General features: G+C 43.0%; 1 pseudogene; it reads right to left on the bottom strand.

Annotated features, from left to right (window-relative positions):
• Nucleotides 1-4370: 4370 nt before the first annotated feature.
• Nucleotides 4371-11238, bottom strand: LOC101429729 (olfactory receptor 5G9-like; annotated as a pseudogene).
• Nucleotides 11239-11831: the final 593 nt, after the last annotated feature.

Genomic DNA, 11831 nt, shown 5'->3' with positions numbered 1-11831 from the left:
TTTTGCTACCTTATCTCGTTTAAGTCAAGCATTAAGCAGTAATTGAACTTCTTTTTGCTTCCAACATTGCACCAGGATAAGATTAAATAATAAAAATAAAAATCTAACACTACTAATGGGGACTGCAAAAAAAATAAAAGGACATTTATGGTACATTGTGCTGATCTGGTCACTGAGGCTGCTGAACCTGGTATAGTCCTGACTAATGACTCTGTCCTCATTCTGGCACCTGCCATTTTCAGCAGAACAGCTGGATGTCATGATGCTGAGCCAGGCACTGCAAGTGTACACTGAAAACCACCTCCAACCAACCCAGATCTGACAACCCAAGGTGTAGAATGACCAGTAACCCCCAGAGACATTGCTTTCCTAACTTGGGACAGAGACAGCTTGTGGCCTCTGGCTATAGGAAACTTCCATATGACCCCTCCTACATCTTCAGATCCAAAGTTCTCCGAGATGCCGCTAGGTTGGGTTCCCTGCTTGGAAGTAAAATTTTTTCCACTCATCTCCCAATCCTTGGTTTCTGATGATTTCTATTTTTTCTTTAACAAAGACAAACTAGAACACGGAGGAAGGAATTGTGACTCCTATTTCTAGGAATCAGAGAAGTTTCCCAGAAGATGTTGTCAGGCAGAAAAAGAAACTTGTCAGGCAGAAAAAGTGATTGGGGAGAAGTACATTCTAGCACTGGGAAAGGAAAGAAAGAAGTATGTGAGAATGTATAGCATGTTCAGGCCACACCTGGTCATTGGGCATTGCTGCAGGCTGGGTGTTTGGTGGGAAGTATGGGGTGATTCCTGGAAAGTTAGGTTGGGACAGGCTCATAAAATGATGCTCAGGAGTCTAGAATTTTCCAATGGGCCAAGGGCTGCAAACTCAAATACTAAAAATGACCATTAACGACTGAAAAAGATACCTTAAATGAATGAAAAAGTTATGTTTTATTCTTTCTACATAAACACACTCTTGGGGGTAGTGGAGAGCATCATATTAAACCTATAGGGAATATCTGCACATCCAAAAAGAAATATTCTTTTCGTTCATTCAAGGAGGATTTTCTGAGCATCTTCTGTATGGCAAGCACTGCTCTAGCTTCTATTTGTCTTGAAACATGTGACCCTCTAGGTCCAGGTACTCTTTTCTCACTTTTGCAAGAGACATGAATAGAATACATTTTTTTCCTTATTGTATGGAAAAACATAGGTAGCATAATGAAAAAAGAAACAGAGTTTCTAATAAAGAGTGGGGGTGGCAACTGTGGGATTGGAGAGCTGGTGTCCTATCTAAAAGGCAGCTGTGACTCAGCACCAGACAATTATGGCTCTGTTGGAAAGTAAGACTAGCAGAATGATTTCTTTCATTTTTTTTTTTCTTCTAGAGAAACTAGAAACATGGGTTAAAAATGTGATCAAATTTTTATATGTTGGCTAAAAAAATTTAAGCTTACTATACTGTCCACATACAACTTTTTGGCAGGATGGATTGGGAGTTGGGGATGAGCCATCAGTTCTCATCCTCTGTTCTAGGCAGTTGATGCTAAGGGAGGTGTGGCAAAAACTGCAAGCTGCCTATCCAGCACCCATTCTCCTTCCTTAGAAACAGAATCCTAATGTAGTCAAGAGAGGATTGTGTCCAGCTAATAACTACCTTTCCCAGGTCTCCCTTGTAAACATTACAGCCATGTGATTAAGCTCAGGCCAGTGAAACAAATGGGTATTATTGGATGTTATTGAGGAGGCTATGCAAGGGTGAAAGACAGTTAGCATTTCCCCCATTCCATCTGTTTTCTTCTTTGAACATGGTTTTCATGGCTAGAGCTCCAGCAACCATCTTGGGACAAGAGGCAATTGTGAGTATGGAGCCACGCCCTAAGGGTGCTGGGACAGAAATATGGAAGGCCCTTAAATCTTCTTTGTTTCCATGGAATCTTCATACCAGTGCTGAATATTTCCACACTTACTTTTTTAACAAGAGAACAAGCCTTAAAAGTTTAAATGGTTGTAGTCAGTTCTCTGTTGCTAGAAGCAGAGGCAATTCCTAATGTATGTAGGAGGCTTCCTGGAAGAGGAATTTAGGGCAGAAGAGAGCTATTTGGGGGCAAGGGAGCCCCTATTAGAGAAACTAAATGGGAAAGCTAAGGCAGAAACTCCTGTAGCCAAGAAGATCAAGAATTTTTGTGTTTTCTGAGCTGAAGTTGAGAGTATGTGCAGGGGATTCCACCATGATTCAGGATGCCTTGGTTCTCTCTTCTAGGCTATTTCATGGCTTTTTGGTGAGACCTAGAGCTAGCTCACTAACCTCTCAGATTCCTTTTTTTGCTTATCTGATAATTGGGTATAATACCTGGCTTACTCTACTGCATTAGTTTGCTAAGGCTACCACACCAAAGTACCACAAGCCGAGTGGCTTGAAACAACAGAAATCCATTATCTCACAGTTCTGAAGGCCAGAAGTCCGAAATCAAGGTGTTGGCAGGGCCGTGCTTCCTCTGAAGCCTCAGGAGCATCCTCTCTCGGCTCTTCAGCTTCTCATAGTCCCAGGCTTTCCTGCCTCTGTCATTAGATGGCATTCTCCCTGTCTGTGTCAGTGTGTCTGTCCCTACAAGGAAGTAATACCAGTTACCAGTCATACTGGATTTAGGGCCCACCTTAACCCACTTAACTAATTACGTCTGCAAAGACTCTCTTTCTAAACAGAGTCATATTGTTCTAAGGTTCCAGGTAGACATGGATTTTGGGGGATAAAACGCAGTACGCCAAACTTACTGGTGTTTGGTGGAAGAACAAATGAAAGAATGAATGTGAAAATATTTTGAAAAATGTGAATCCCCTATACCAGTATTTCTAAATCATTTGTTTACCTCTTTTGTGGTATTTTCCCCTATGCACTACCTATATTATGATATTTAAAAAGGGCTCTTGTAAAAAATAATGTTTATTTAAAAAAACTTTATCAGAATCATAAAAGGTAATAAATTAAAATGGAAAACAATATAACATTATGAAATGCCAGCTAGTTACTATTTTAGGTACTAAGTCCTACTCTGTTACAAAAGTAGACTAGAATAGAAATGGTTTAAAGTCAATTTAGGATTAAAACTAAGACTCCAACCTTAACCTAATCAAGAGTTAAAAAAAAAAGAGAATCAGAAAGGGAAGAACTTTTTCATGATTTGATTAAACGCTGTTTGATACCAGAGCAACATGACATGGTCTCACTCTTAAAAAAACATTGATATATAGGAATATTTCGTCCTATAGAATGGTTTCCCTGGAGAAGAAGGGAAACCAGTGGTTTTTGAACAATTGCTTGTGCTAGACCCTTTGTGAGGCCCTTTGCCCCTCATGGAAACCTTACAATAACCAGGTGCCGTGTTTTTGTGAGAAAACTGGGAGTGAGGGGTGTTGTGTAACCTGACTTGACATCATACAGATGCCAAGAGAGGGAGTCACGCAGAGGCAGCATATCCTCAGATGTGCCACCTTGGAAGCCCATGTTCCCTCCCATACCTCTGTAATTCCACAATCCAGGTCCTCCTTATATATTCTGGAATTAAGGAAAACAGTGCCCATTGTCCATTTGTGAGATGCAGTCATCGGAAAGAGGCAGTATAGTGTATTGGTTGAGAACACGGTCTCTGGGGTCAGACTACCTGTGTTCAAGTTCTGACTCTTATTAGTTGTATGACTTCAGGCAGGTTACTCAGCTCTTCTGTGTTTCAGATTTTTCATTTGCAAGATGGAAATAATAATAGAACCCATACAGCAGTTATTGTGAAATGAGTTAATATGTGTAAAGCATTTAGGACAGTGCTGGCACATATTTAGCTCCATCTGAGTGTTAATATTATTCTTTTTTTTTTTTTTTTAAGATTTACTTATTTATTTATTTACTTATTTGTTTGTTTGTTTCTCTACCCTTCCCCCGCCTGCCCAGTTGTCTGTTCTCTGTGTCTATTTGCTGCGTATTCTTCTTAGTCTGCTTCTGTTGTTGTCAGCGGCACGGGAATCTGTGTTTCTTTTTGTTGCATCATCTTGTTGTGTCAGCTCTCCATGTGTGTGGCACCATTCCTGGGCAGGCTGAACTTTCTTTTGCGCTTGGCGTTTCTCCTTACAGGGTGCACTCCTTGCGCCTGGGGCTCCCCTACGCGGGGGACACCCCTGCGTGGCAGGGCACTCCTTGCGCGCATCAGCACTGCGCATGGGCCAGCTCCACACGGGTCAAGGAGGCCTGGGATTTGAACTGCAGACCTCCCATGTGGTAGACAGATGCCCTAACCACTGGGTCAAGTCTGCTTCCCTAATATTATTCTTGGCATGTGTTGTGGCTAGCATGCTATGGCTTGGGGTAGAATGCTCCATTCTTGGTCAGGAAGACAGCTTGGCAAGGAATCTCCTCTTCAAAGCAGCCTTCACACCTTTATTCCTGAGACTTTAGACCAGAGGGTTCAGCATGGGGATAACCACAGTAAAGAAGACAGATACATCCTTGCTGTGTTCGGTGGAACTGTAAGTGCTTGGCTGAGAGTATATGAAGATGATGGTGCCATAGTAGAGTGAGACCAAGGTGAAGACGGAGGCACAGGTGGAAAGAGCTTTGCTCTGGGCCTCCAGTGAATGCATCCTGCAGATGGTCACCAAGATGTAGGTGTAAGAGACCAGGATAATGGTAATGGTAAAGAGGATAATCAGGGTAGAAGATGAGAAGATGATGACCTTAACCTCAGTAGTGTCCTCACAGGCAAGTTGAAGCACAGTGAGGAGGTCACAGAAATAGTGGTTGATGATATTGGGACCACAGTATGAAAGCCTGAAGATGTTCCTGGTCACCAAAGCTGTATTGGCAACAGAAACAGCATAGGTGGCTACCACCAGTTGGACACACAGATGTTGGGACATGATGATGTGGTAGACGAGAGGGTGGCAGATGGCGATGAATCAGTTGTAGGCCATGATGACCAGCAGCAGACATTCAGCAGCACTGTGGAGACACCTGAGGAGCATGTGGACTGCACAGCCTGCATGGAAGATGTATTGGCCTGAGGTAAGGAAGCTTTGCAGCAGCCTGGGGGGAGTCCAAGGTGGAGAAGCAGGCATCTATGAAGGAGAGGACACCCAGGAAGAAGTACGTGGGTGTGTGGAGTTGTGGGTCTGCAACGATCAGTGTGATCATGCCCAGGTTGCCCCCAAGGGTGACTGAGTACATAAGCAGGAAGAGCACAAAAAGGATGCCTCTGAGCCCTTCCTGCTTGGAGAGCCCCAGAAGGAGGAACGGGGTGACTTGGGTGTGGTTCTGCCCCAAGGAGCTCCTATCACTGCAGAGAGAACAAATGAGACATGCTTATATTGTAGAGGAAGATGCAGTATCAGTGCCTGATGCCTTTTTATTTTTATTTTTTAGGATGTACCCAGGATTGAACCCGGGACCTCGTATATGGGAAGTAGGCACTCAAACACTGAGCTACACCTGCTTTCCTCACTCCTTTTTTTATCTGAAATTTTTTAATCTCCCCAGAGTAGACAGTGCCAGGGAAAGTGGGGAGGGGAAAGTGGTATGAATTAAACACCTACTCTGAGTCATGCAGTGTGTTAGCCCATTTCCGAAATAGTTATTTAAGCATCACAGACATCTTTGGATGTAAATATCATGCCCATTCTTATTTAGTGAGATTCAGTTTGGCCAGGATCAGAGAGCTAGTGCAGAAGGAAACTGGGATTAGAACTCACTCTGTTTTAATAATTGTAATTCTTCTTATATGTAGTTATAACCATTTTCTGCCCCCAAGTTTTCTGTTCCGTGGGGAACTTGCATCAGCAGTGGTTTTTGGAGGGAGGCCTGGTGTGTTGGCTCAGAGAGGGAATAAATGAAAGGACTGATTTGGGGCATAGTTGGCAGTAAAAACTCCAGCAGTGCCATTCTGAGGCTATGCACATAGGAAATCAGGCCTACCATCATCAGAATGTAAGATGACTCAGTAGCACAGTCATTTCTGGTATGCCCCTGCTTTTTGATGTCGCAGTGCCTTGATGGGGGCCTCCTGTGCAGTTGTCAGATAATGGAAGTTTACTAATCTCTCTCTGTTGACAGAGCTAAAAACCCAGGGACAGAAAATGAAATGAAATAAAGTCTGTGTTATTTTTCAATACTAAAACGAAGCAAATCAAAATTTACCCAAGGAGAAATCAGCTACCGTCAATACAGAAACCCCAGCTTGACAAAATTGTGTCAAAGAACCAAGGAAGGGCTGTGTTTAAGCTAGACACAACCCAAAGCAGGATAATATGCCAGACTTGAGGCTTTGGGGTCCAGTGCAGGACATGGCTCTTAAGGAAAGAGAGGAGGTGAGGATCTTTAGCCAGAAAGCAAAGGTCAAAGAGTTCACAGTCTACCTTCTTCAACTCCTCAGAAAGCCTCTCTTGTACGTGGAGGTCCTCCCGGGTGTTGTCACACTTTCAGGAATTTGCTCTCTGCCTAGGTTTTCACGTAACCAAAAGGACTGTTCAGAGCAGGAAGCTTTTGTGTGGCACTTGGACCAGGGTCTGTTCTGATTGGCTGAGCTTTCATGGGGTGATAGGTTGATTGTCTGTTATGATTGGTTGGTGTCTGTGACATTTTGGTTGTTAAATGTTTGGAATTCTATATTTTCTCTCTCTCTTTTTTTTTTTGAGGTACCTGGGATTGAACCACCCAGGACCTTGTATGTGGGAGGGAGGCACTCAAACCACTGAACTACACCCCCTTCCCATAAGTCAGTTTTTTTTTCTTTTTCAGGAGGTTCTGGGAATTGAACTCTGGACCTCCTGCAGGCACTCAACTACTGAGCTATGTCTGCTCCCCAGTGAGAGCTGTTTTTAAAAATTTGTTTCATTTTTAGGAGGTACCAGGGATTGAACCTGGGACTTCCTACTTGGGAAGCAGGCTCTCAACCACTTGAGCTACATCTGCTCCCACTCTATATCTTCTGAGTGAGGCTGGGGACCAAGGAGGAATGAGGTAGAGCCTCTTTTAGAGCCTCCCAGAGTATTAGAAATAGGGGGTCTCTAATCAAAGCCAGTAGTATGGCTTTGTGCTATCAGCATCTTATTGACCGAGCAAGAGCACTCCTGGCCCATTGAAATGCAAAAAATATATGTACAGATTTTACCCGTGGAGAGCACCAGAGGGGATGTCTCTTCTCTGTTCATGATGTTTCCTTCCATGTGGAGGGATGTCATAGTTAATGTGTAAATCTCCCCCCCACCTCCATTTGTTCCTCTCCTGCCTTATGGAATCACTAAGTCTGGCATAAGATATTGGCCATGGATAGTTCTGTTCTGCCCTTTCCTCTGCTTGTAGGAAGCACAGGTTTTTCTCTCCTCCATGATGTAGATCTTAAAATAGGTCATCAAGCTTGTCTAACTCTGGGGTTGGGTTTTAAGAAGACCCCGCATCCACATATATGAATCAAGCTCTCTAGTTTTATCAGTGATGCAGGTGATATTTTTGTTTCTATCTGTCTCGCTTCCTTGTTACATCTCTTCACGGGTTCAGAATTTGCCAGGGGAAGTGGGATACTATTTATTGCGGCCCTTAAAGACATCAGTAGAGAGAAAACAAGAAGGAAGCTTGTGCTTCACCAGGCCTTTCTCTTCACTGATTTTATAAGCTGGGCTCATTGATTTCTAGCAAACTGATAGGGTTGAGTTAAAGGATGAGTTAGCTGTATCATTGGAAAGTGATGGAGCCTTGGAGGACTCTGAGGTCAACTTAATAATTGAGATGAGCTGCCATGGCAATGAAAATGCATTTAGGCTGAATGTCGAAGTAGCCTGACAAGGCAGAAGAGAGAAGGCATTTGAAGGTGGTAGCCAGTTCAAGATGGGAGAGTCCCTGAGAATTTCTAAAGATATCTTGTTCCCACGGATATTTTATAGAGCCACGGAAGGGTTCCAGTTCTCTCTCTGACAGCTTTGCTCTTTTCTTGGGCATAGGAAAGGAACTTGCCAGTTCTGGTCATAACTTTTATTCCTTGATATTGGTGTATAAAGCACAATGATTAATAGTTTTTAGTCTCACCTGTTTTCATAAATAATTTTCTCTTTGATAGAAAGAACTTTAGTGAACAGGAGAAGAAATGGAAATTTTCAGTCCAGGTACCATTACCTCCTTTCTTTCTTTCAATAAATATTTACTAACCAGTACTGACTATTGTTAACCATGAGAAAATACTGTACAGGCTCTGGAGGACTGACCTTGAGAACTGAGGCCTATAAGTGGGCAGTTGTATGGATTTAAGCAGGAGGGTGACATGATCAGATACGTATTTTAGAAAGAGTGCCCTGACTAAGCTGTAAAAATGGACGCGAGGGAAGGTAGCAAGGAGACAAAGGGCTCCGTTAGGCAAATGATCATATTGGTGTAAGCTAGGGTAATATTAGTTTATTTATTCATAAATAGAGTTGTTATTAGTACTGAAGGCACAGTGGTGATCAAAGTAGACAAGAGTTTAAGAAGTGGACAGATTAAGAGAATATTTTGGAGATAGATTTAGCACTTGCTGATTAATTGGACATGGGGGCTGAAGGAGGAGAAGGGGTCAGGGAAGACTTTTAGGTTCTCAGTTTGGGTAACAGGGTGGATAGTAGTGTCATCCACTCTATTAAGGAAGAGGTTTAGGGAGGGATGTGCTGAGCTCCATTTTGGATGGAGTGAGTTTGGGAAAGCAAAATGCATAGGCCCAGGAGTCAGGTGGATATACTGTGTTTGAGGCTTGGAAGGGAGATCTGTGTAGGAGATGGAGATTTGAGAGTCATAAGCATTACTCATTCATTCAAAAATATTTCTTGGGCATTTCCTGTGTGCCAGGCATTGTGTAGGAAGAGAGGATGTAATAGTATGGAAAAAACAGACAAAATGCCCACTCTTGTGGCGTTAAGAAATTAGAATGGGGTATGGGAGGGTGAGGTGTATACAGGAACCTCTTGTATTTTTTAACGTAACTTTTTTTTGGTGATGTATATATCTTGAAAAAAATACAATTCAGAAAAATGATGTGGTGGGGGGTGGGGAGTGGGTTATATGGGAACCACTTATGTTTTTTGTTTTTTAATGTAACATTCTTTGTGATCTATTAACTTTAATTAAAAATAAATAAATAAAAAAGAGATTAGAATGGGAGGCAAACATTAATGAAATAGTCATGCAAATTATTGAAAAATTGCAACTGAGACAATATCTCCTAAGGAGAGGTACCTAATGCTTTGAGCATAAAACTGGGCATTTTGACTCAGGGAAGTCAAGGAGAGCTGAGACTGGCAGGCAGACAGTCTCCTGTGACATTTACTTAGTGCTTGCTGTGTGCTAGGCACTGCTCTAAGCACTTTTCTTTTTTAAAAGAATGCTTCTCAGTTCTTAACTTACTGAAGCTCTTGAATTCTTTATGGCATTTGGTCCTGTTGACCATTCTCCTTTCCAAATAATTTTCTCCTGTGGAATCTGTGACAATCTTAAAAAAATTTTTTTTATTTTGAAGTACTGGCACTGGGGATTGAACCCGGGATGCCATATGTGGGAGGCTAGTGCTCAACCCCTGAATCACATTGGCTCCCTTTAGTTGGCTTTTAATTTGTTGCTTGTTGTTTGTTTTTTAGTTTTTTTCTAGGAAGCACCAGGAACTGAACCTGGGATCTCCCATATAGGAAGCAGGTGCTCAACCACTTGAGCCATATTTACTTCTTGTGACAGTCTTTTTTTTTAGGTTTATTTCTCTCCCTTTTCTGGCTCTCCCCCCCAATTGTCTGCTCTCTGTTTCCATTTGCTCTGTGTTCTTCTGTGTCCGTTTGTATTCTTGTCAGCAGCACCCAAAATCTGTGTCTCTCTCTCTTTTTTTAAAGATTTATTCATTTATTTATTTCTCTCCCCTTCCCCCTTCTCCCCCCCGCAACTTGTCTGTTCTCTGTGTCTATTTGCTGCGTGTTCTTCTTTGTCCGCTTCTGTTGTTGTCAGTGGCACGGGAATCTGTGTTTCTTTTTGTTGCGTCATCTTGTTGTGTCAGCTCTCCGTGTGTGCAGCACCATTCTTGGGCAGGCTGCCCTTTCTTATGCACTGGGCGGCTCTCCTTATGGGGCGCACTCCTTGCATGTGGGGCTCCCCTACACGGGGGACACCCCTGCATGGCATGGCACTCCTTGCGCTCATCAGCACTGCACATGGGCCAGCTCCACATGGGTCAAGGAGGTCCAGGGCTTGAATCTTGGACCTCCCATGTGGTAGACGGACGCCCTAACCACTGGGTCAAGTCTGCTTCCCCTGCATCTCTTTTTGTTGCATCATCTTTCTGCGTCAGCTCTCCTTGTGTGCGGTGCCATTCCTGGGAAGGCTGCACTTTTTTCGTGTTGGGTGGTTCTCCTTACGGGGTGCACTCCTTGCGTGTGGGGCTCCCCTATGTGGGGGACACCCCTGTATGGTACTCCTTGCATGCATCAGCACTGCATGTGGGCCATCCACTTCCCTGACAATCTCTTTTAATAATCTTCTGCCTTTCTGCCTTACCTTTTCTTTCTTTCTTTCTTTTTTTTACTATTTTCTTTTTTGTAGAGAAGTTGCAGGTTTACAGAAATATCATGCATACAATATATAAAATACAGAGTTCCCATATACCATCCCACCAACACCTTCCTTTAGTGTGTCATACCTGCCACAATTCATGAAAGACCATCTCTACATTTGTACTACTAACTACTATCCATCACTTACAATAGGGTTCATTGTGTTGTACAGTCCTATGTTTTTTCTTTTAATTTTTATTCTAGTAACATACATACAATCTAAAATTTTCCCTCAAAGCACTTTTACCTTAATTCAATTCTCTTGGCAATCTTATGAGGTGTACTATTAATATCTCCATTTTATATATGGGGAAACTGAGGCACAGAGAAGTTACGTAACTTGCCCAAAGACCATGCCTTGAAAGTGGCAGAGCTGGGATTTGAATTCAAGTAGTCAAGTTCTAGAGTCTGACTACACTTGTATCCAGTACCCTAGACCACGTTAAGGAATTTGTTTTTTTCATGGGATGCCATTTAAGAGGTTTGACCCGGGGCGTGACATGCTCATATTTGCTTTTTGACCAGAGGCTTCATGGCAGAATCCTTAGGAAATTCTGGTGATGAAAGCTTTGAAAATGATTTATAAGGAAGGGAGGATAAAAGAGACTGAACCCACTTACCTGTGAATGAGCAGGGACCATTCATCCATGAGCCTTGTTATTGGGGATTTCTTAGAAGCGTTTCTCTTCCATTTTTGTTGATTGTCTTTGTCCAACTTTCTCAGAACTTCTCAGAGAGTTGTATCAAAGCTTTGAGATTCCTTATTGCTGGGGAAGGCACTGGTTTTAAGAGTCATCTGTTTTTGTTTCATTCTGAACCCTAGAGTTCAGAAATTTGAGAATGGGAATTTGTGAGTAGTTCTCTCAGGAGCAGACATGGAACTGCAGATTGTCTCTAAGGGATGCTGGAGAGATCTTGGTGAGGGTTGCCTGGGAACCCCTGAGGAACAGGGTGGGGTTTTCTACCTAGGTTCCCAATGTCAGAACAGAGCTTCTTGCTTTACAGTGCCCCTTCCCTGTGGGCCTCTATTCCCCACCCACCCCCCTTGCGGCTTTTTTTTGCTTACTGTCTGCTCTCTGTGTCCATTCACTGCACATTCTTCTGAGTTTTTTGCTAGTCTCCCTTTTTTTAATTGCATCACCTTGCTGAATTGGCTCTCCGTGGTGCTTGCAGGTCGGCAGCTCTCCACAGCATGCAGGTGAGCATGTCTTCACAAGGAGGCCCCAGGATGTGAACCCAGGG

Source organism: Dasypus novemcinctus, chromosome 10 (assembly GCF_030445035.2).
Source record: "Dasypus novemcinctus isolate mDasNov1 chromosome 10, mDasNov1.1.hap2, whole genome shotgun sequence".
Lineage (NCBI taxonomy): Eukaryota > Metazoa > Chordata > Mammalia > Cingulata > Dasypodidae > Dasypus > Dasypus novemcinctus.
The sequence above is the reverse complement of the archived record's forward strand: the minus strand, read 5'-3'. Positions and strand labels throughout refer to the sequence as shown.